Source organism: Triturus cristatus, chromosome 1_1 (assembly GCF_964204655.1).
Source record: "Triturus cristatus chromosome 1_1, aTriCri1.1, whole genome shotgun sequence".
Classification (NCBI taxonomy): domain Eukaryota; kingdom Metazoa; phylum Chordata; class Amphibia; order Caudata; family Salamandridae; genus Triturus; species Triturus cristatus.
In genome coordinates, this window is record NC_140579.1 from 18,277,765 (window position 1) to 18,301,909 (window position 24,145).

Genomic DNA, 24,145 nt, shown 5'->3' on the forward strand with positions numbered 1-24,145 from the left:
GAAACACACAGTCTGCTGCATCATTTAGCAAGCTGGCTAAGACATATACCAAATATGAGATTGTTCAAACTTTCTGACAAAGGATAAAATATTTTCAAAATATGTGGTTTTGATCGGAAAAACCTATGAAGGAGAGCGGAAATTGCTGCACGGTTAGTTGCAACTTTTACAAAACAGGCAAGGAAATTATCCGGTCCATTCAAATAATTTTACATGTGGTCAATGTATGTTGGTGTGAGTTTATGAGTAGGTCCTGAAGAAGCAACAATTCATGATTTCTTGACTCACGAAACACGCATTGGGTGACCAATAGTGTGGAACAGAGCACTATCTGAAAGCACTATTTGTTTATCTTAGTATTTCTGGGAACTGCTGAGCTTAGGGCCAGGGTTAGACAACTGCGGATAATGAGCAGGGGGCAGTGAGTGACTCAGGGGGTGCTGCTGAGCATGAGGGAGGATCTCAAAGTGTTGGTTGTGATGAGCAGCATTTGAGAACCTCAGGGAGCCACAGAAGGCGAGCAGGACTAGAGGTCCAAGGATCTGCTGAGCAAGCAAAGGTGTGGACTGAAACTTTCAGGAGCTTCTGAGAATATGAGGTGGAATCGGTGACCTTGGTGGCTGCCGGGAGACGATGTTAGGTCCCTGGCAACTTAGGTGGCAAGGTTAGGGAATTTGGTTGTTGACTTGTGCTTGCGATGTGGAAAATAATCACACGCATAGGCTAAGCCATTAGGTCTTTACTTTTGCCGATTGTTTTTGGCGATACCGAACAGCACAATGCTTTTTGTCAATGCTATTTAGCATTGGAAAAAAGATGTGATGGCATGGCCACTGTTCGTGGTCACCTAATTCCATAGGAAATTCACGTTCGCATCATGCATACAGAATGATGCTGACACCAATTTCTTTAATTTTCGATTGATTGAAGATGGTGGGTGCCATTTAGATTGCTCAATAAAAGAAAATGAAAGTGTACAGGGTTGGCAGCAATTTGCTTGGCCTTCCAAAAAACATAACATTTAAATATATTCTAAAAAAAGAACCGGGGGTGGGAGAAACAAAGGGGAGTGTGCTTGGAGAGTTTTAAATTAAAAAGAAACCGGGGACATACAGCACAAGGGAGATAGAGACAAAGGACGTGTACAGAGAAGCACACAGGCAGACTAACACGATTCACAGAGGTGAAGGTGTTTGGCAGTGAGAGGAAATCATACTACGAAGAAGGAGAGAGCTAAAGAAAACATACTCTCTTGGTGCTCAAACAAAAAAAGAAAAAAGCAGTTCCCTAAAGGTAAGTAGTGGAAGAAAACAAGTCAGCCATGCCAAAGACTAACAGACTGGTACAGAGGATAACCTCTTGGGGAGGGACAAACACAAGTTGGAAAAGGAAAGCCATTGAACAGGAATACTAAAAGCTAAACTAAAAGCCCTCTGTAAGTTCTTGGTGAGCCCACAATTGTCCTATTTAAATCAGACCGCTAACACTGTCTGGTAAGCGAGACCTAAAAATAGGTTGTATGTGATTTAATAGAAAACTGATTTAATGAAATGTCATTTCTGAGAAACCATTTCACCTGGAGTGTTCAATGGAAACTTACAGGATGAATAACATTCACCATTTTATAGAAACCAATTCACAGAATGTATTTTATTTTAGTTCCCATGTTTATTTGTATGCAACAGTTGCAGGTCTCACCTTCATAAACATTTTTGCCAGAAGCATATATCTCAGCACTTTACTTCAAGCAACATTATTTCAGTTATACATCTGTTATATTGCTAAACAATTACTTCAAATTGTTTTAATTTGTTGACCCCCTCAACACCCTTAAACACCATCTATCCATGATCCCCTGGCAACAAATATACCCATCGACCCTGCCATATCTAAATGCTACCCATCCCTGAACCTTAAAATCCCCTCACCTTTCCAAGCTCCACCCATCCCTTAACCCTAAAAGCCCATTCTACCACTATACTCCACCAATTCTCGAACCGTAAATCCCTCTCTACCCCTAAACTCCACTCATTCCTGAACCCCAAAACCACTTTCTATGCCTAAATTCCACCCATCCCTAAACCCTTGAAACCCCTAACTACCCCTAAATTCCACCAATCCTCGAACCCTATAAACACCTGATCACCCTAAACTTCACCCATTCCTGATCCCTAAAACACTCTGCCCATAAACTCCACCCATTCTTGATACCTAAAACTTTTCATCATCCCTAGAAGCCCACCAATTCCTGACCCCCGAAAAACCCTTCCCGATCTCTAAACTCCATCACTGAATGTTAAAACCCTTGCCAGTCCTAAACTCCACCCATCTCTAAATCCTAACAACCACTCACCACCCCTAAACTCCACACATCCATGAAACCTAAAATCCCTCATACCCCTACACTCAAACTATCCCTGAAACATAAAAACCCTTTCTATGCCTAAAAACCACCCATCCCTGGCCCCCAACAATCCCCCCATCATCCCTAAAATATTCCCTATCCTTGAACCCCAAAAACCCTCACTGCCCCTAAACACTACCCACATTTAATGTATTTGGGGGGATTTTGCCTTGCAATTATCTTTCCCTTAAAATGTTTCTTTTAAGTTTTGATTTATTTGTATTTTCTTAAAATGTTCTTTCCTTAAAATAGTTTTTCTGTGATTTGGTTTCGTCCTATGTGGTTTCTCAGTTTTCGTTTTTCCATTAATTCACACACATCACTACAAATCACCGCTCAGTGCGTGTCTCGGGGACTTTCCTGTCCCCGACCCCAAGAACCACACGGAGATCTGCAGCTCGGGCACACACGTCTTTATTTTTCCCTATCATGACGTGTACTTCCTTTTCCGCCTCTCCCCACATCTGCTCCTACTCTTCCTCTTCCTGCCCTGCCTGTCCTGGCTGTTTCCCAGGGTCAGTCGTGGTGACATGACATCTACCACCCTTTGTATTTTTAGTGTTCAAGGTGTCTTTCAGAGTTCCTCAATGAGTCGAGTAGGTCTTCGAATTGTTCTTTGTGGTCGGCTGATTTGCGGTCGGTTGGATGGGCCCCTCTCTGTCGCAGTGCCGTCTTCCGACACTCTTCTGTATTCCTGGCCGTTGTTCTCCTCCTGACCTGACGAGTCTGTGTTCCAGTCAGGCTCTCGGGCTTGGTTTAAGCAGTAGGGTTGCATTTTTTGAAGTGCGATACGTTTCTGGTTGTCCTCTTGACTCCAGATTCAGCTGTAATCATGGTCCCCTTCCTTCTTGTTACTTGCAATGGGTGAGGGTAGTAGCGGCTGTCCGCTTTGGTTTTCCTGTCCTGTCTCACCAGCACCCAGTCTCCTTCACGGATGTCGGACGTCTTTGCATGTCTGCGGTGATCGGCATATTCTTTCATTTTTGCTTTCTTGGTGCAATCAAGTTCTACCAGGGTCTCATGGTCCGAGGTCACGACTCTGGATTGTGTGACAGCGTCTGCAGTCGGGATCCTGGTGCGTGGGATTCATCCGTGCATTAGAGTGGCAGGACATTGGTTTGTGGTGCTGTGCGGCGTGTTCCTGTATGCTCGTAGAACTTTGTTTAACGCTGGTTGAATGTCACGATGAGCTAGATCGGCTTGTTGCATCGTCTTTTTAATGGTCCCCATAAAACGTTCCACCATCCCGTTGGCCTGGGGCCACAGGGGAGTGATTTTCCGGTGCTTGAAATTCAGGTGTTTCGCAAACTCTGCAAATTCCTGTCCGTTAAAAGGTGGTCCGTTGTCGGTCTTTACCACCACAGGGATTCCCCATGCAGCGAATGCTTCGTCAATGACCGGTATGACAGCAGTCGCTTTAGTGGAGGAAATTTGGTGAGCGATGGGGAAGCGTGAATACTCATCCATAATGATGATGATGTATTTTCCAGACTTCAGCGGGCCGAAGAAGTCGACAGCTGCTTATTGCCATAAGCTGTTCGGGAGGTCTGACATCTGCAGAGGAGCATGTGGTTCATCTCGTCCTACTAGTTGACAGTGAGGGCAGTCTTGGAGTGTGGCTTCTACCATCTGGTCAAGGGACAGGAACCAGACGCGCTCTCGCAGCGCTTTCTTCACCACTCCTCGATATCCTTCATGTGCCATGTTGACGGTTCCTTGTCTTACTTGCTGAGGGATTACAATCCTTCGGTCTCTTAGTAGTAGGCCATTGGTGCTGATGGAGAGCTCATCCTTGACATGTTTGAACGCTAGAAGTTCTTGAGTGCTGATAGCATCACTCATGTTTGGCTCATCCAAGTGTCTCCACGAGTTGGTACGGATCCGGTATATGATGTTTTGAATCGTGGCATCTTTGGCGGACGCTTCAATGATGGCCTCTAGTGGAACAGCCGGTGGGCAGGCTTGGTAGATGACAAAATGGAGGTATTCTTCAGCTACAGAGTGTCGCACTCGCGTCAGAGTTTGTGCATGTCGCGACATGTAGTCTGCCAGGTTTTCCGCCTTCCCCGGTTTGTGAATGATAGTGTGAAGTATTTGCCATATACAAAAAGATGAAAATGCTCACACGCCAAAACAACCGCAAGGCTCTCTTTTTCCGGTTGGGAGTATGCTTTTTCTGTGTCAGTGAGACTGCGACTGGCGTATGCAACAATGTGGCGCTGGTCGGCTTCGTCATCATACTGTGCCAGGATCACACCTAGCCCTACGGGACTGGCATCTACCGTGATTTCCGTTTTCCGTTTGGTGTTGAAGTAGGCTAGATTGGTAGCTGAACTCACCGCCACCTTGATTTTGTTGAAGGCTTGTTCACACTTGGTTGACCACTGTAAACTTTGCCCTTAAAGCGTCAGTTCTCGTAGCGGGTAGCTGATGGTTGCATAGTCTTTGATGTAACGGGCGCAGTAACTAGCCATGCCTAGGAACGAGCGGAGGTCACTGACGTCATGTGGTTGTGGAGTGTCTGATAGTGCGGATACCTTCTCAGGGTCGGGTCTCATGCCTTCCTTTGAGAAGACGTGGCCGTAGAATTTGAGGGTTGACTTGTGGAACTCACATTTGTCTTGGTTGAGTGTGAGATTCGCGTTGAGCAAAGCGTGGCACACCCGGTCGAGTGCTTTATCGTGATCTCTCTGGGTCTCCCCAAACACCAGGATGTCGTCACTGTAATTGAATGCGCTCGGGATGTTTTGAATTACTCGCCGAACAGCCTTCTGAAAGATCTCAGCCGCCGCTGAGATTCCGAAGTTGAGGCGTTTACATCTAAAAAGTCCTTGGTGGATGGTGAATGTAGTGATGTACCTCGACTCTCCATGCAACTCATGTTGATGGTACCCCTTGTTGGGATCGAGTTTCGAGAAAACCGTTGCACCGTTTAAGCGCGTGATCATGTCACTGATGTGGGGTCCTGGGTGCTAGCCGTGTTGGGGGCTCGCATGTCCACGCACAGGCGTACCTTGTTGTCTTGACCTCTCTTGGGCATGTCTACGACAGGTGACACCCATGGAGTGGGTCCGGTTGATCGTTCTATGATATCCGCCCTTAGCAGGTCTTGGAGTTCGTCATCTACCGCTTGTTGCAAGTGGAATGGCACCTTCCTGTGATGCTGCGCTACAGGTGTTACTTGCTCGTTGATATGCAGTTTGACCTTGAAGTGAGCTAACTTCCCAGTTTTGGGAACTTGATAACCATATCCGGCGAGTCGTCCACCTTGTACAGGATCTCAACTAACTTCAGGCATTCTGCATTTGGCAAACTGAGGAGGCAGTCTGCTGCTTCGGGGCCTTCAATCACGTGAATTTGGGCTTGAATTTGCCTGTCTTTGTATGTTAGTGTAGTGCGAAATTGTCCCAGGCATGGCAGTGGTTCCTTAGACATCCACGTGTAAACTCGTACTGCCCTGGCTCCAGTCTTGGTTTAGGACTCATGCTCTGGTATTCAGTGGCGCAGATGTAATTGACTGATGCGCCGGTGTCTAGAACAAATTTGGCGGAGTGGCTACCTATTCGAATATTTAGCCGCGGGTACTTCTTTAGTCTGTCCGGATCCGCCACCATACACACGTACTCATCACTGGGTTGCGATATGGGGTGATGGAGGACGATTCCCTAGACGTAGACCGCTGTGATCTGTATGAACTGACTGACTGGGCACTTGACCTTGACGAGCTGGTTGAGCGGTCTCTCCGTCCTTGCACAGCCCTCGCGTGGTGACGGGACCCCGTGTTCTGTTTAATCTCTGAGCGACGGTTTTGGCAAACAGCTTCAATGTGATTGTCTCTTCCACATCGGTGGCATTGTTGACCCATGGCTGGGCATTGGCCCGTATGGTGGTAGTCCTGGCCACACCGATAACACTGTGGTGGTTGTCTCCGGGGGTGACCGCTCTTGGTCCCGCTGCGGGGAGACTTCGTGCGAGGTGGCCTTGTAAGTTTTCCAGTTTTGCGATGATCCAGATGGCGTCTCGGTTAGGTGTGATATTGTACGCGGAGAGCTTGTTCTCTCTTCTCAGCTTTGCTGTCTTCCATCTTCTTGGCATGTTCTTCGGCTTGGTCATTGATACGGGTGAGTTCTTCTATCTCGTCGAGAGAGTAATGCTTCTTTAGCAGTCGATGACTCAGTGACTCGGATTGACACCTTTCGATGATGCGTAGGCGAAGTGCATCTTCTGTGTTGAAGTTATCAAATTCACAGTATCGAGCCAAGTGTCGATACGGGAGATGAAGTCGCCCATGGGCTCGTTTCGCTCTTGGGACGCGAGATTGAACATGTAACGCTCATAGTCCAGGTTCTTATTGGGGAGGAACTTCCTATTTAGAGCTTCCTTCACATCCTCGTAGGACGCAGCATTGGCTGCGGGTAGTTGTTTAATGATCTGTCCGACGTCTTTCTCCACTAGGTTTCGTAGGGCTATGAGTTTTTGGTTGGGGTCACAGACTTGTGACCCTATCATGAAATCCTCAAAGTCTTCAAGCCAGTTTTTCCATGTAGGGCCCATGCTGTCATCGTTAGAGGCTCAGGAGGGCGCAGGAATGATGCCCCCAAGAACAATGGTCCGGGCTGCGGGGCATTTTGCGTAGGACCAGGCACTGCTGGTTGTGTGGATTCAGGCTCTGTGGACATGTGTGCCTCAGTAGTACTGTTGGTAGGCTCTGGCACAGCTTTCTTCATGGGTCGCCTGACTCTAAAATGGCCGCCGGGCTGGGGACTAGGCTTGGCCTATGCACTACGCCTGACTCTAAGATGGCCGCCAGAGTGACACCGGTGCACTATGCACTATCTTCAAAATATTCCTTTCGGCAGGCTTACCCCTGGCTTCATGCGCCGCCTCTCAGCAGGCTGCTTCAGCAAGTCAGCCGGTCACTCGTGCCCTTTTTGGCTGCAGAAACGCTCCGCAATGCGGTAGCGGCAGCGCGCTCTTTCTCCGTCTTTTTGTTGTTTTATTTTTTGCGGGAGACAGCTGGGGTGGGTTCACGGTCCCATCCTCGTCACCAGTTTTCCTGTCCCCGACCCCAAGAACCACATGGAGATCTGTAGCTTGGGCACACACGTCTTTATTATTCCCTATCATGACGTGTACTTCCTTTTCCCCCTCTCCCTGCCTCCGCTCCTCCTCTTCCTGCCCTGCCTGTCCTGGCTGTATCCCAGGGTCAGGCGTGGCGACATGACAGGGACTTCTGAGCTCATCATGTGGACTGCAGATTCCCAGAAAGCTTGTGTGAGCGTGTAAAGAGTCCTGAGAGAATCTCATGATTTTGATTGTGAGAAGAGACTCTACAGAACCTATAGAAGCAGTGAGCTTGGAAGGAAAGTTAAGAACAACTATGAGAACTGCAAACACTGGGGGTAGGTTTATAGAACTCTACCGAGGTGCTATGTGGATGCAGGGTCTTCGAATATTAGGGCTGGTGAGGGTGGAAAGACTGGTTACAGAAGGACGAGAAGCTTCTCAGTGCGAGGTTCAAAAGAATCTCAGGCAAATGCTTTGTGTTGGAGCAGGGTTTGGAACATTGAAGGAAGTGGACTGTGGGAGTGACAATCTCTGGGAGCTGTGGAACAGAGCAGGGTGAGTTACAGCATTTTAGGGATATCCACTTATATTTCTTCTATTATAGAACCATTCAGCTACTCTATTATTTGGCACAACTCAATGGAGAAAACTTCTACTTGTTTCTCAAATTAAAACAGAATGCTCCTTATGTATTTCTTATGCAATATTGCCATCTTGTGAATAGTGAATGTATTAAAACAAAAAAGATTCCCTCATATGTTCCTATGTGGCCAAAAAACTTGAGCATTCTAGGGTTAGAGGGAAATTTGTAACGTAAAACGCAAATCCGTCTATAATTTCTACAAAAATATTTATCCAAAAGTAGGTTGACTGCACTGCTGCGACCAACATTTTCTTGATTTACCATTTAAGGTAAAGGTGCTTTAAGTGGGATGAAAAATAAATACAGTATAGCCCAAATAAGCCTTAGTTAGTTAACTGGAATACGGTATCCCTAACCAGGAAAAGAAGTTGTAAAACATTTGGCAAGGTACACCGTCCCTGAGATGCCACAAGAGCTCCCACCCTAACTGGCAGTGCTTTACGCCAACAATTTTCCCAGGCTTGTCAGAAGTTTTTGTGGGGTCGAGGACCAAAACTATTGCCAGGAGTTAATAATGAATATTAGTGGGTGAAGAATTCCGCTCCGCTGGCGGAGTTTGCAGAGTTGTCCACTCTTCGCGGAGTTCCAAAAAACTCCACACAATGACACAGAGCGGAGTTTTTTTTCTCTCGAATGGGTCACCATCGGTAAGTTGGCGAGCACTTGCAAGAAAAAATCACGCGCTAGACCTCCTCCCGGGGAGATTTCTCATCGCGGGTGGTGAAGGCAGGTCGTGACCGCTCATGTTGAGAAATCGGCCATTCGCATTGAGGAAGCTGCCGCTCGAATAGGTCTACTCAAGCGGCAGAAAGCAGCAGCGACGCTTAGTGCCGTTCGTGCTGATTTCACAGCGCGGGACAAACTCCGGGACTAAAAATCAGTGCGAGCAGTGTGACTTAACATACTGCGCTGTTGCAGAACTCCGCAGAGCACGGCACAGTTTTTCTGGCAGTTCGCGGAGTTCAGCAGAGTAAAACTATGCTTACTCCGCCCAGCCTATGAATGACTTATGTAGGGTAAGGCAAAAATCACAGTAGTTGGTGCCACCCTGTGATCCTGTCGCATCAATCAGAACTAGGCCAGGCCTTCTGTTATTACTGAAAACCTGTTATTACAAGAGCAGAGCTTCAAAAGGCACGGTTGGACTGAATGAAGATCACAGTTTTATTTCTCTACTCTTAATGAGCGCCCTGTCCTCTGTGTAGTGTCCTGCAGGACACATAGTACTGTTTCGTCCAGCCACTTCCTTGAGAGCAGCAATTTACTCCCACCCCACACCAATCCAACACAGCGTCATGAGTGAGGTGTGCCCGTTAAAAAAAGAGTCCAAGCGTTTGAGCTCGGGCCAGTTTCTAGTACCACACACTAGTGTCCGTGTATTTATTTGTCAACTGAGCCAAGGGACCATAACATTGGCGATGAGCATGTGTGACCCCGCGCGCGTGCTAACAGCTGCTTTGCAGTTCCTCGTGGGGGGTGGCCGAGTCAGTGGCACCCCTGCTTCTATCAGTACAAAGACCGAGGTACCGGTAACTTGGTATGCTGGAACATGGCAGAGAAAAGGCCTCAAACAAGCGTCCACCCGGTAATGCCCCTGTAGCCATAGTACTTACCGGCCCTGCAGCATGAGATCAATAAAGAGGGGGTGGAGTCCTGCAGCTGACACAGGGCGCCCTTGAAGTTCGAGGCGTGCTGTGCTGACAGCGAACAAGGAACCCCGCACCTGAAGTGCCCTGGTCATGAGAGAGAGGACATGCTGTGCCATTCGCCTACTGTGAGATGTGCGCGTTTGCAGGCAGCCAGAGTGGTGAGGAGAACAGCCCCGCCCATCAAAGGGTGAACCACGTATGTATGTAGACCCCAAGCGAGGCCACTTTGCAAGCCGCAGTAAAGAGCAAATGTCTACCCCCCCCCCCCACACACGCATACACAGCTACTATGAAAAGATCCTGTGAGGAAAAGCACAGCCCATAGCCCTAGGGAGGCTGCCGTGCTCCCCCCCCCCCCAGTTAATGCGGTTGCACTGCCTGAGAGAGTTGTGTGCGGCAGGCCTGGCCAAGAGTATCTTTAAGTAGGGACAAGCTGCCCTATCATTGCGTGGACCCCACACATGCATCTTCAGCTCCCAGCGCATTCCTGCAGAGCACCTGCATGAACCGCAAGGTCTGCAGCCTCAGGAAAGCGGCACCACCTAGCGGTCGCTTTGCTATACTGCACCCAAGTAGTGACTTGTTGAAGTGCCCTGACCTGGTTTACTTTCGTGGGTGAGGACAAGGCATCCCTGCTGCACCAGCATGGAAGAAAGCACAGACTTTGAATGCCCCACCACAACCTGCAGTGTCTGCTGGAGACACACAACCCACAGAATGATGAAGGCTTCTACTGCAAAGAGTGTCTGCAGCGCCACCTGGTGTTAGCTTGTTGCACCGCTCCACAGCCCAGGCCCAAGAAACGAGTACGTGACTCTTAAGGGGCCAAGTTACATGAACTGTTTTCCAAAAACAAAGAAGTCGAGCTACCCTGCTGCCTGCCAAGAGTAGATGAAGGTAGCCCCACTGCATTCCAACACACTGGCCCTCACACTCCCTGATGTCTGCCTGTCAGTTTGGAGGGGAGATAGACCGTGTACCCCCAGTAAAGAGCCCCAGGAAGCCAAAAGGTGCCCCAGCCAAGAAAGCTGCCAGGAATCCAGCGAAGGCTAAGGCTGTTACCGAAACCGGTCCTAGGATGCTTGTTTCCGGTCCAGGGAGGACCTGGCTTTGCAGTTCGGGCTGGACTGTTCCCATGAGGCACAGGGTCAAGACTGATTTGCATATGGCCAGGTCTAAACTGTGGTGGCATGGTGAGCAAAAGAATGATGGATTTAACCCAGATCTCTTGACTGGGGGTGAATGTTTTGATTTGTTCTGCATTCCGTCCATCAATTGTGTGTCTTTTGCTTTCTCGCCCTAAGGCTGTTAAGCCATAAGTGGCCAAGGGAAATCCAGCAACTGTAGTGAAACCAAGGCAGTGCCTGTGACGAGCAGCACAGTGTTAAAGCCAGGCTGCCCCAGCCCACAGACAGACTGTCCACTAGCATCACCACTGCCCAGCTAGCCGTCCCTAGCACAGAATGGTCACAGTTGGACAGTCATTGCGCATTTCACACAAAGTGACCAACCCTGCCAAGCATGCCTGCACTCAGGCAGGACCCAGTACCACGATGGAGTAATGTCGAGGCACCAGCACTACGCCCTCGAGTGAAGAAAAGAAGACGTAGGAGTACAGGGGAGAGTTGAGGACTTGTCATAAGAGACAATGCCAGCTACAGAAAGATCCTGGTTGCCTGCCAGACAGATGCTGCCACTGGTGCCATGAGGTGGAAGACTCGCACTGCTCCTCCCACCACAAGACAAGTAAGGAGCTGCCTGCCATTGATCTGCCCCATCACCAGCACTCCCCTGAGACAAAAAGGGAGGAAAGGCCTAGCGTGGTCTAAATGCAGGAAGGGCATAACCTACACCCTAACTGCACTAGCACTGCCCCGCAGTGGGCCAGAGACCACTCAGGGAGTGCCCCCAACACTGCCTTAAGACTGTGGCGCACATCGGCCCATTACAGGCATGAGGAGCGTCGCACGTCCCCTGGTGGCAAGCTGCCAACACTGCAAAAGAAAGGAGACCCTCACCTCCTACAGAGATCCTGAGTTGCACCCGGAATACCTGGTCAAGGAGAAGAAAGGTATGGAAGAGGCGGTAGACCGGTTCCATCAAAGCACACCTACCTCCACTGCCGTCCACAAAAATGGCTGAAGAACATGCAAGAAGATGCCCAGTCCTACAGACAGGACTGGACCTGGAGTGGTCCAAGATGGGAGAAGATGCACAGTCCAACAAACGCAATGGAGCTGGCAGGAGGACCCATTGAGGAGAACTGACAAAATATGGCCTGACGCCACCTCGCACAAGGTGAAGAGAACACAAATGGCATGTGGCAGGATGCCACATCTCCAGCACGAACCGAGGAAGAAAGAGAAGTGGGTGACTAAACCTGTCACACTCAAAAATCAGACGACCACAGATGAGCAAGAGCATAAGTGCACAGGGTGAAGAGACTGAGGGCTCGTGCCTATACCGGAGAGTGCCCCGCAGACACAAGCCAGCCACCGAAGTGGAATGACGTCCCGAAAGACAGCTGAAAAGGAGAATGAAACGTATGCCACCTGCAAGCGCAAACTGCGTCTCTATCCCACGCTTCTCAGTGCAACCGTCCGTTCCAAAAAGTCGGCTGTTTGAGACAAATGGCATCCCTGCTCACAACCACACATTCCACGGAACAGCACCAGCAAAGACACCGAGCTATGTGGCTGTAAAATTCTCTGGGCCGTGCCCAGCGCCAGAACCCCTGCCCCCGCACCATCCAGGATGTCCGCCTCCGCTACGATGTCAACACCCTCGTCGCTCTCAACCCAGGAAGGACCCACACCTGCTGCAAGGCCGCCCCGAAGCGCACCCACGGTCCCTTCACCTGCCTGAACTGCAGCTTCTCATGCCTCAAAGGAACCGAGACACCAGCCACGACGGAACCCAACCAGCTCAGATGCATCCTGATCAACACTCGCTCCGCACACAAACACGCCGTCGAGCTCAGGGACCGCATCCCCGGACGTCGCCTTCCTGACCGAGACCTGGATGAACAATGCCTCCTCACCAGACATCGCCATAGCCATCCCCGATGGCCACAAGATCACCCGCAGAGACCGCACCAACGGAGCCGGAGGAGGAATCGCCATTGTCCACAAAAACACCATCAGGGTCTCAACAAACACCAACGACACCCTCAGCACCGCCGAACACATGCACTTCCAAATCCACACGGACCCCAAGACCACCCTAAGAGGCACCCTCGTCTACAGACCGCCAGGACCCCGACCTCAATTCTGCGACTCCATTGCCGACCTCATCAGCACACACACGACGACCTCCACCGACTACATCCTCCTCGGAGACCTGAGCCACGCCTCCGACCTCACCTGGACAGACCACCACTGCATCCACTTCTCCTTCCGAAAACTCCCCACACACCACCGCACCCTACAGATCACCCGCCGCTGCTGGGGCAAAGTCACTGAAGAGCAACTACAGAAAAGCCTCGCACTAAACCCCCAGACCAACCCCACCAACCCCGATGATGGTGCACTCACCCTAGAACGCTGGATGAACAACTGCGCCAACGCCGTAGCCCCGCTGAAAAAACCCACCAACAGAGACACCAGCAAAAGAGCCAACTGGTTTACCCCGAAACTCCTCGCCTTAAAGCGCACCTGCCGGAAATTGGAGAACATATGGCATAACGAAAAGATGCCGGACAGCCACGCTGCCCACAAAGACGCCATCCGCAACCACCACCCCCACCTCATCAGGACCGCCAAAAGGAACTCCTTCACAGACCGCCTTGACAACAACGCTCACAACAGCAAGGAGCTCTTCAACATCGTGAAGAAACTCTCCAACCCCAGCTCCAGCGCCAACGACATCCCGCCATCGCAAGCCTTATGCGACTCCCTCGCCACCTTCTTTCACCGAAAATCACCGACTTCCATGACAGTTTCAAACCCCGGACAACCCCTGCGGGCCTCGTTGCACCGGACCCACCACACCCCACCGTCCACGACTCCCTGACAACCTGGACCAACGTGAGCATTGAGGACACAATGAAGACCATGGGCACAATCCACTCCGGATCCCCGTCTGACCCTCTCCCACACCACATCTTCAACAAAGCCGGCAATTCCATCGCACCCCACCTGCACAACATCATCAACCTCTCCTTCGAGACCGCTACCTTCCCTGACAACTGGAAGCACGCAGAGATCAACGCCCTTCTAAAGAAACCCAAGGCGGATCCAAGCGACCTCAAGAACTTCTGGCCCATCTCCCTGCTTCCTTTCCCAGCAAAGGTCATCGAGAAGATAGTTAACATCCAGCTCACCCGTCACCTCAAAGACAACAACATCCTGGACCCCTCCCAATCAGTATTCCGCAGCAACCACAGCACCGAAACCGCCCTCATCGCTGCCACAGACGACATCAGGATCCTTCTCGACAACGGCGAGACGGCGGCCCTCATCCTCCTGGATCTCTCCGCCGCCTTCGACACAGTCTGCCACCACACACTACGCATGCGCCTCCAAGACGCAGGGATCCTGGAGAAGGCCCTGGACTGGACCCCCTCCTTCCTCTCCGGCAGAACTCAAAGAGAGTTCGCCTCCCCCCGTTCCGATCCGAGGCTTCCAAGATCATCTGCGGCGTCCCACCGGAATCCTCCCTCAGCCCGACGCTATTCAATGTCTACATGGCACCACTAGCACGCACCGCCCGACAGCACGACCTCAACATAATCTCCTACTCCGATGACACGCAGATGATCATCTTCCCTCACCAAGGACCCTCTCACCGCCAAAACCAAAATCCACCACGGAATGAAGGCCGTCGCCGACTGGATGAAGGAATGCCGACTCAAGCTGAACTTAGACAAGACAGAGATCCTCATCCTCGGGTCCAACCCCTAAGCATGGGACGACTCCTGCTGGCCCGCATCACTGGGGACCCCCCCGGCCCCTACCGATAACGCACGCAACATGGGAGTCATCCTCGACTCGAAACTCACCATGACCAAACAAGTCAACGCAGTCTCCTCCACCTGCTTCAATACCCTCCGCATGCTCCGCAAGATCTACAGATAGATCCCGAAAAACACGAGGAAAAGTCCCTAGACAGCAGCAGACTCGACTACGGAAACGTCCTCTATGCCAGAGCCTCGTCCAAGCTCATCAACAGACTACAAAGAATCCAGAACGCCTCTGCACGCCTGATCCTCGACGCCCCGCGCCACGACCACATCACCCCCCACCTGAGGAACCTGCACTGGCTCCCCATCGACAGAAGGATCTCCTTCAAGTTCCTGATCTACGCACACAAGGCACTCCACAAAACCGGCCCAGCCTACCTCAACAGCCGGCTCTCCTTCTAAATACCCAACAGGACACTCCGCTCCACTGACCACGCCCTGGCCACAGTCCCGCGCATCCATAGAACCACTTCCGGAGGCAGATCCTGCTCCCACCGTGCCGCCAAGACCTGGAACACCCTCCCCCTCTACTTACGACAAACCGAAGACCTACTGACCTTCAGGAGACAACTCAAGACCTGGCTTTTCGACCAGTAGCAACAGCCTCCCCCCCCTCCCCCCCCCCAGCACCTTGAAACCCTTACGGGTAAGTAGCGCGCTTTACAAATTTACTGATTGATTGATTGATTGATTCTAAGTCAATCATTGCCACCTGTCTCCAGCGGTAGTCTCACCTGCATGGTCCAGAGACTGTTGAACACAGAGAGATGCCATTGGCCTTCTCGGAAGATGGTGCATGCTGCTGCACTCAGAAGAAGAGATGGAAGTGTGACCTGCTGGTCTACACTAGAAACCTGACGACCAATCAAGTTCAGCAGGAAAAATTGTGGGAGGCCAGGCCTGACAGGCACGCTCAAGAAGATTCAGCCTGCTGACAAAGCGCACCCAGAGGCAAGAGCAGCAAGCTAACTAAGTGAAATGAGGACAACCTGGTGACAGCACAGCGAGAGACCCGAGAGTAAGCCGCAAGCACGCACAAACAGAGTCTCTGCCCCACGCTTCCCAGCGTATCCATCCAGACACAGTCACTGACGGCTCAGCAACGCAAAAACATCACGGCACAAGGATGCAAATGCCTCCCCAAAGGAAGAACGGAATCACCTGGCCACCATTACTCCTGGGGGTCGACATCTAAAGAAAAAAAGTCTGCAACCACCATGGCAAATAGTCACCACCTGTTGTTCAGGTTCGGGTGCGTCATCACTACCACCAGTGCTGCATCAAGTAACCAGACTGGATTCCGGCACCACTGCCATACCAACTGACCAGAAGCACCAGTGACGATCTGAAGAACCAGGGACTACCTGCTCACCTGGCTTGCATCCTAATCACAGTAGCGAAAGCACGTCCTGACCAGTAAACATCTACCCTTGAGGTTGCACGAGCGACTAGGTAGTGGCTCGTAGGCGGTCTTGCAGATGCCCAGATGCAGGCACACACACAGCCCCAGATCAGCCCACTAGCAGTTCAGTGGCAACCCAAATAAGGGGCCTCGCACAGGCGCAGGAGATGGACTCGACTTTGCCCCACCGCCAGATTCCAGGATGTAGCCAGGTCATTTAAGGGAGGCTCCAACAGGTCACAGCACGCCAAGGCTGTCTTCAGTGGATCAAGCAACACCATTGTTACAATTTGCATTGGGCTCCGTCCATGCTCCTGACGCACCGTTTTTGAAATATTGAACCCTACCACAGATCATCCTGAACATCGATGGAGTGGACCAACTTCAGACTAAGGACATGGTTTCACTCGGTATGCTGCCAGAGTGCTCCTGACTTCTCCAAACCAGTGTTGGTGTCCCAAGCCCCTCAGTTTAAAATATAAATGCAAGCGGAGATATCCTGGTTCAGTTTGTCGTCATCAGCCCACATGCCCTCCGCTGTCCCGTTGATTTGACTTTAGTGCCTGATGGATTTTGTGGTATCCAGTTGTTGCAAAGTCATCCTGTGCCCTGGGCACCCCCAACTTTTTGCTGACTGATACTGGTGGTAACTGACTCCGAGTGACCCTGGGCTCTACCTAACCAGGCCCAGGGCAAGTGCTAAGCTGAAAGAGACACATTAAAATACAATTAAAACACCTACATACACTAGGGTACACAATGGTATGGTGGGGTACCCCTGTGATTGGCATGACCTACCCTATAAGCCCCTAGTATATATTAGGGCAGGGGGATTGAAACTACCTAGAAGTCCCTAGTACCCTGGGGCAGGGCGGTTTAGAGGCCAGCAGCTCTTTTTGCACTCGCATGTGTGCGCTGCTGATGCCTGAGGTCAGTTTAAAAGCAGCCCTGGGTGCCAGGACTGCTTTTAAAAAGTAAATTGTGCCCAAACTCGACATTGGTGTTTGGGGCACTTAAAGATTGATAACCTACAATGTTTTGGCATATTAGGGCCCCCAGGGTCTCCTCTAGGTATCCCAGGGGTGGGGGTGGGGGTGGGGGGGGGGTCAGGTATTTATAAGGTACACCCTTATAAAATTAGTTTTTATATGCCTGGGTGAAGTGAAATTTCACATTTCACCCCCCACATTGTGGTAAAGTGCTGCTCAAAATCGACTTTGATGCTAGGAGCACTGTGGAGGGAAGATCTGCAATATTTCTACAGATTCAGAACCCCTAAAGTCTCCCCTAATTGCACATGGGGTGGGGTTCCTGTAGATATAAGACACGTACTTATAAAATATGTTTTTGTAAGTCCTGGTGCTGGAAAAATGGCCCAACTCATTTTTCCCATTGCAAATCCCGTTGCGTAGATTAACGTGGTAGGTGTCATGATCACCAAATACCCCAAAGCCCCACTCATGCTAGACCTTCTTGAACGATCGCTCATTATTATAGTAGTGGTACGATCTCCATGTCATATTGTACACAAAATGCTACGTGATTGTAGAACCTTTGTTATTCACTGCTTTATGTATGTTACTCTGGGTCAGTAGACACAAACTTTGATTTACCCTTCTAACAAAAGCTCACGTATTGGTATAAAAGATCATAAAGACGGCAGCGTGTTAAACAACCTGATTAGTTATGTAAAACTTGCACGTGAAGGCTGTTAAGATTGCAGTACGTTTGTCTCACGCGTTAAGCACCAGAACTAAAAGCAGAGATGGCACACATGAATAACACTCCTGAGCAACTAATAATTAATATTCCACGTGTTAGCGGAGAAAACGTGGAGCATGAGTCAAGAGAAGCAAGCGCGCGCGGCGAAGAGTATTTAAGCCGCTCGCACCTTCGAAATGCGCTTTGTGAGCACTTACCTGATTCTCCGTACCAGTTCTGCGGACTCCAGTGATTCCCTCCGACCCTGCACTGAGACCTCCGGCGGCATTGCGGTCCTGTCCTGGGCCTCCTGTCATCTCCGGTGGCTTCCCTCCTTCTCCCGACGGTCTTCGTGGCTGTTTCCGACACTGGCTCCTCTTCACTCCGTGAACTAGGATCTTTCTCTTCCCCTGATACTCTTCCAGTGGCACGGATCTAAAAAAAGGAAGAAACAAAATCAGATAAGTGAAACTCTCACGCAAATAGAAACAAAGCACCTCTGAGTTTTTACGTTTTGAATTTCCTTAACGGAAACTGTGTTAAATTAAAGATTTTGGAAAGGCACTTAAACCAATTACTCTTGGAGAATCTCATCCAAGAAAAAGACTATTTCCAGAAAGGGCAGCAGAACTATTTGCTTTTGAAAGACTAGTCCAAGAAAAAAAAAAAAGAGCCACAGAAAAGAGAATATTCTATAAATCAATCAAACAAGTATTTGAAGGAACTTTTGTGGACTCAAAGGATTTTATGAAGCATTAGTTAAGGTTATACTAATGGTCTGAAAGGTATAACGAGTTATGACAGAAGCAGAATCTATCTTGTTTAATTAATACAGGGCTTTTTGGTTATTATTCACTTTCTGTTCGCAGAGTTAAACAACAGAAGAAGTAACACATTTGTCCAAGCTAAAAAACTACACACATGAGAGAGTATTCAGGAGAACAAGTGTTATTTTAGGTATTGATGTAGAATTATTCTTGCGAAAATCATATTTAACATCGCATAAAAGGTTACATACTTACCTGCTGATATTTAGTATATATTGTTTTTGAATTAGAACGCCATAAAAAACCTTCCTGCGGTCTGGAGAAATATCCTCCTGATTCAACCCCAGGTTGAAGAAAGTGGTCCAGAAGTTAAAGAGGTATAACACGCACACAAGGAAGAATCTACATTTCTCTCTCTCTCATTCCCATTCCCCCTTTCCCCTTGGGCCCTCTCAGAGTACCAGTCTTATTTTTTACTTCTGGCACTCGAGGAGTTTCCGTGAGGACTGGGGTTCAGTTGTCCTCATCTAGAGAAAGGAGAACAGGTGAGTGCCTTCCTTGACAGTAGGAAGTTATTGATTAATAACTCTTGATAGGAGAGGGCTAGAAATTCCATTCAAAGACTTCCCAGAATGGTATTAATAAATCCAACAATATCATATTGTTGAATTTCTCCTAAAGTGTACATTCAAGAAGCTATAAGTCCAAATTCAGCCTTCCAGTGGTCTGCCCCGATTGGTCAGAGTTAAGTGGAATAGCCAGGCTGCCTTGAAGAGGTGATAAAGAGCCTCTGGGGTCAACCAGCTCTACTGGCAGAGCAGTGTGCTGTTCCATAGGAATGCCAGGCCAGGAGTCATAAACTATGTTCTTCAAAGAGGAGAGCAGAGACCAGTGTAATTTACAACTCTGAACCTCCCACCTTAGGTAGATGGTAGGATTAAGGAAGGTATGAGCAGATGCAAGGGGGAGAGTCTATGTAAATTAGCCATCCTAGGGGTATGTTTAGCCAGCTCTCACCACCTTGCTGGAAAATCAGCCATTATGGATTTGGAAGATTTGAGGCACTCTGGGACCGAATAATGCCACACTCTACAGGATGTGGTCATATCTTTGAGGAGTTACCCTGCTCCCATTGGTCAGAAGTGACCTCCTGCCTGACACAGAGAACTTGGAATAAGTATCTGAGAGGGGCAGAGCCTCTCAGTTCTGCTGCTTGAAACTTACTGAAGCAAGAAGTACCCTGTTGAGAAGTTTTGCTGTGCAAAGATATCTAAGGCCTGACCTCTGAAGACTGCACCATCTGAAAACTACAGCCCTGTGGATTATCTTGCTGAAAAAGAACCAAAGAGTGGACTCCCTGAAAGCTACAGGTTAAAAGAGCTCATCTGAAACATCACCAACTAAATCTACACCTTGGAGAACCATCATTGGATTTGTAAGGGTTTTGTACCAGTGGATTGTGGGAACTGAAGTCCTCAACTTTCAAGGACCATCTTGGAGCTTCCAGAGCCTTGGAGTGAGTTTGAGACACTTTGGAACCCCTTGAGGAACTTCAGGAAGAAGTTCAAGAAGTTTGGAGAACTTTGGAAAAAAGCTCCATAGAGGGACCGACTCAACTTGGTCAGCCAGGTCGCCTGCCTTCAACCGGGAGCCGGCCAAGCCATCCAGGTTCGTCCCGCTAAAAGTTCCATGGGTCCAACTTCCAGAGTTTGACCAGGACTAGAAGAAAACTGAAGCCGGCAAACCCTCACTGGATCCGGCTACATGAGGAGCAGAGAGACCCGCGAGAAAACGCTCCAGAAAATTTTCTAAGTGCCCTCGTAGAAAAGTTGACCTGGAGCAGCTGCTAGAGCCAAGTCGCCAGCCTTCCATTGCGTGTCGGCCTGGATTTCACCGCTGAAGCGTTAAAGGAAAATTTTCTACGTCCGCTCCAGGGAAGTCAATCCGGCGAACCCTCACTGAATCCGGACTGGCTCGGAGCTTCGCAGGGCCTCGAGGAAAAAAGCTCCAGAAAAGTTTCTAAGTGTAAAGGTAGAAACTGAGACCGGGACCTGCCGCAAGCTGTAGCCGGCCAGGGCTCCATCGCGGTCAGCCTGAAACTTTGACTTTGCCCTGGTCTATTGAGAGCAGGTATCACAATATGGTGCTATAAATTTCTAAGTGCTATATTTTACGAAATCTTTGAAAATTCATAACTCCGGTTCCCTACATTGTATTTTTGTCGTTTTGGCATCATTTTAAAGATAAAAAAAAAATCCTATTTTTATAAATTGGTGTTGGATTTTTATTATGTGTTGTGTCTTGATTATTTACTGAAATTGTGTTTTTAAATGCTTTACATACCTGTCTTCGAAGGTAAGCCTGTCTGCTCGCAGCCAAGTTACCAAGGGATGAGCATAGGAATAATTTTCTAAGACCTATGCTGAGTCCTACCATGTGTTAGTGGCCTTATCGCCAGTGGCAGACCAACATTTGCCCCTGACAATAATCCACTTTCCAACACCAGTTTAATATTGTTTTATTTCCACAGGTTGGACTTGTTTTGTGTGGTTTTGTTTTTCAATAACAGTTGGGAGGAATGAGGACACATACTAGTGTTTCGTCCAGCCACTCCCTTGAGGGCTGGATTCCACTCTCACCCCACACCCATCCAACACAGGCGTCTCAAGTGACGTGCGCCTCTTAATGAAGGGTCAGAGCACCCGAGCTCGGGGCCAGTTTCTAGTACCACATACTAGTGTCTGTGTATGCAATAGTCATGAGGGGCTAGGACCCACAACATAACACTTTGACACTAACATGTTTGACTTTTCTCGACTTACCATTGAAATGCATTGGATGATTTAGAAGGTCCTAGGAGGAAAATGAGCACATGTGTCAAATGCTGGCCAAAATAAAACATCTTAATTGAACTTTTAATCAATAATTGACTGCTTACGGTGGCCAGTCTCAAACTTATTCCCGATTGCCAATGCATTTCAATGACTAAAATGCTGGTTTGTGCTTCCATATGGCCTCTGGCCCTTATTTATGGGCACCACCACCTATCTTTCAGCATTACACATTAAGAAAGGGAAAAAATTGGACAGAGGGGCCCACTAACTTTTAGTAATAACAATAGGACGATTACTAGGGGCTGTAGAGAAACAGAACGAAAACGAATGGACACACTCTAGATGTTGCAAACGGATTTGGGGAGGGGGCCGGAGCCTTGAGAGCTTGGATTCGACTAGCCCTGCTGTTGATGGGTTTATTCAGGGTGACAGGCACTCTGCATGTTGGGGTGGCGGGTGTTGTTACACTCTCCGGTAGGGTAGCAGGGAGGGGGGTGGGAAGGTTTATTATGTTCAGATTTCTTTTTTGTAAAGTCAGCGATTTTGTGGTACATGCGTATGCTCTTGGGGTTCAGCAACTCGAAGGCTTCCGAGTCGGACAGTTGTTTAAGGGATGGCCTCACAGGAAGGGGTAACTAGTCAAGGGGCAACCCACCAACCCCCTAGTGGGTGGCAGGGAGACCTGCGCGATTCCACTAATCTAAGTATTATATCCTGGAATGTAAATGGATTGGGGAATCGTATCAAGCGCGTAGCATTGTGCTCCAATACCTGCATCGACACTCCCCGGGCATTGTATTGCTGCAGGAGACACATCTCAAGGGGCAGAGGTACCGAGCACTAGACAGATACGGTTATAGATTGATTGCACATGCAGGTTATACCACTGACTCCCGTGGAGCAGGTATCCTGGTAAAAACAGGGATTCCATTAGTAGTGGACAGATTGACGCATGACTATCTGGGCAGATTGGTGGCCGTAGCGGGGAGTTAGGAGGGGCGTGCTCTTAACCTGGTCTCCTGCTATATCCCGCCGATGGCACACACTGGGGCGCTCACTACACTAGGAGCCATGCTGGTGGACCTTCCACCGGGTCTGTTGGGGGGGGACAAACGCTGCTAGGGACCCAAGGCATGATAGGGACACAGTAACGATGAGAGACCGGGCGGTGGAACCACTTCAGGCATTCACTGAGGCGTTTGGCCTAACGGACCTTTGGAGGGTGCACAACCCGGGAGTCCGACAATACACATTCTACTCCGCAGCTCACGCCAGCTACTCAAGATTAGACTATCATATTAACGCACACAGGTGGAGATGGGTGCTTCACTAATGTAAGAATAGGACCCCGGGGTATATCGGACCACTCCCCAGTGGAAATAACGATGAGAGGTCTATCCCGCCAATCGGTACTGCCGCCCAGACTGAACGCCTGGTTTTTCCAGAATAAAGAAAATGCCCAAAAGGTCAAGGAAAGAGCACAGCTCTACTTTCAGGAGAATGAAGGGTCCGTAGAGGAAGCAGGTACCCTCTGGGAGGCCTTTAAACCGGTCATGAGAGGATATGCCCAGGCATGTGTGGGGGCGCACAACTAAGAAAAGAAACTACGATGGGACCAAGTAGAGAAGGCAGTGCTTGAACTAGAGACACGTTACCTGGAGGGTGGGAGGAACGATAGCGAATTGGCACACCAACTAGATATTCGCAAACGTGAATTGCAGGACATGTCAATGAACGCAGCCAGGTTGGCAGCTATGGCCACACACAAGAGAATATATGACTTGGGGGATAAAGCCAATAAAATGATAGCATGTCTGGAAAGACGTGATCGCGAGAGGAACTGGGTGGCTGAAATAGAGGACGGAGACGGCAATAAACAATCGGGGTGAGAGGATATAGCTGCTACTTTCGCCGATTACTATGAACAGCTATATGATTCGAACCCAACAAGATCGGCCCAAGACTGTTGTGAGCTTCTGGCAGAGATGCGTCTTCCAGTGCTGGCAGACGACGATAGAGACTCTATTGACAAAGACCTCACGGAAGAAGAAACAGTGGGGGCAATACAGGACCTGCAGGGGGGAAGGCACCGGAGCCCAACGGTTTACCCGTGGATCTTTTTAAGTGCACTGCCAACACGGTGGCCCCCTATCTCCTGGCCATGTTCAATGAGGCGAGGGATAGTGGTTTGCTGCCCATTGATCAACGAACCGCGACAATAGTGGTGATCCCCAAAGTCGGTAAGCCGGCGGACCAGTGCGGATCGTATCGACCAATATCGCTGCTCAATCTAGAAATAAAAATTTTGGCCAAAGTCTTAGTCCACAGGCTCTTAGTACCCATTCAGACCCTGATCCATCCAGACCAGTCGGGCTTCATGCCTCGCCGAAGTACCAGACTTAACCTACGTTGTCTATACGGGATCATGCATCTGGTTAAGACCAATCCGGAGGTGGAGGCCGCCCTGCTATCACTTGACGCCCGTATGGCGTTTGACAGTATAGAATGGAACTATCTGTTTGAGGTCCTGAGGCGATTCAGCTTCGGACCTCGGTTCCTCTCCTGGATTAAGTTGTTATGTACCCAACCTATGGCAAGGGTCCGTGTTAATGGTGCAGTGTCTCGTGCCTTCAACTTGCGGAAAGGCACGAGGCAGGGGTGCCCGCTCTTCCCGATTCAGTTTGCGCTCGCACTCGAGCCTTTGGCGGCATGGGTCAG

At 49.5% G+C, this 24,145-nt stretch overlaps 1 protein-coding gene across 3 annotated transcripts in view; it reads left to right on the forward strand.

Moving 5' to 3' along the window:
* The window catches only part of LOC146869156 (Y+L amino acid transporter 2-like), a 181,392-nt gene that overhangs the window by 152,485 nt on the left and 4,762 nt on the right, over positions 1-24,145 (forward strand). The window lies entirely within an intron of this gene.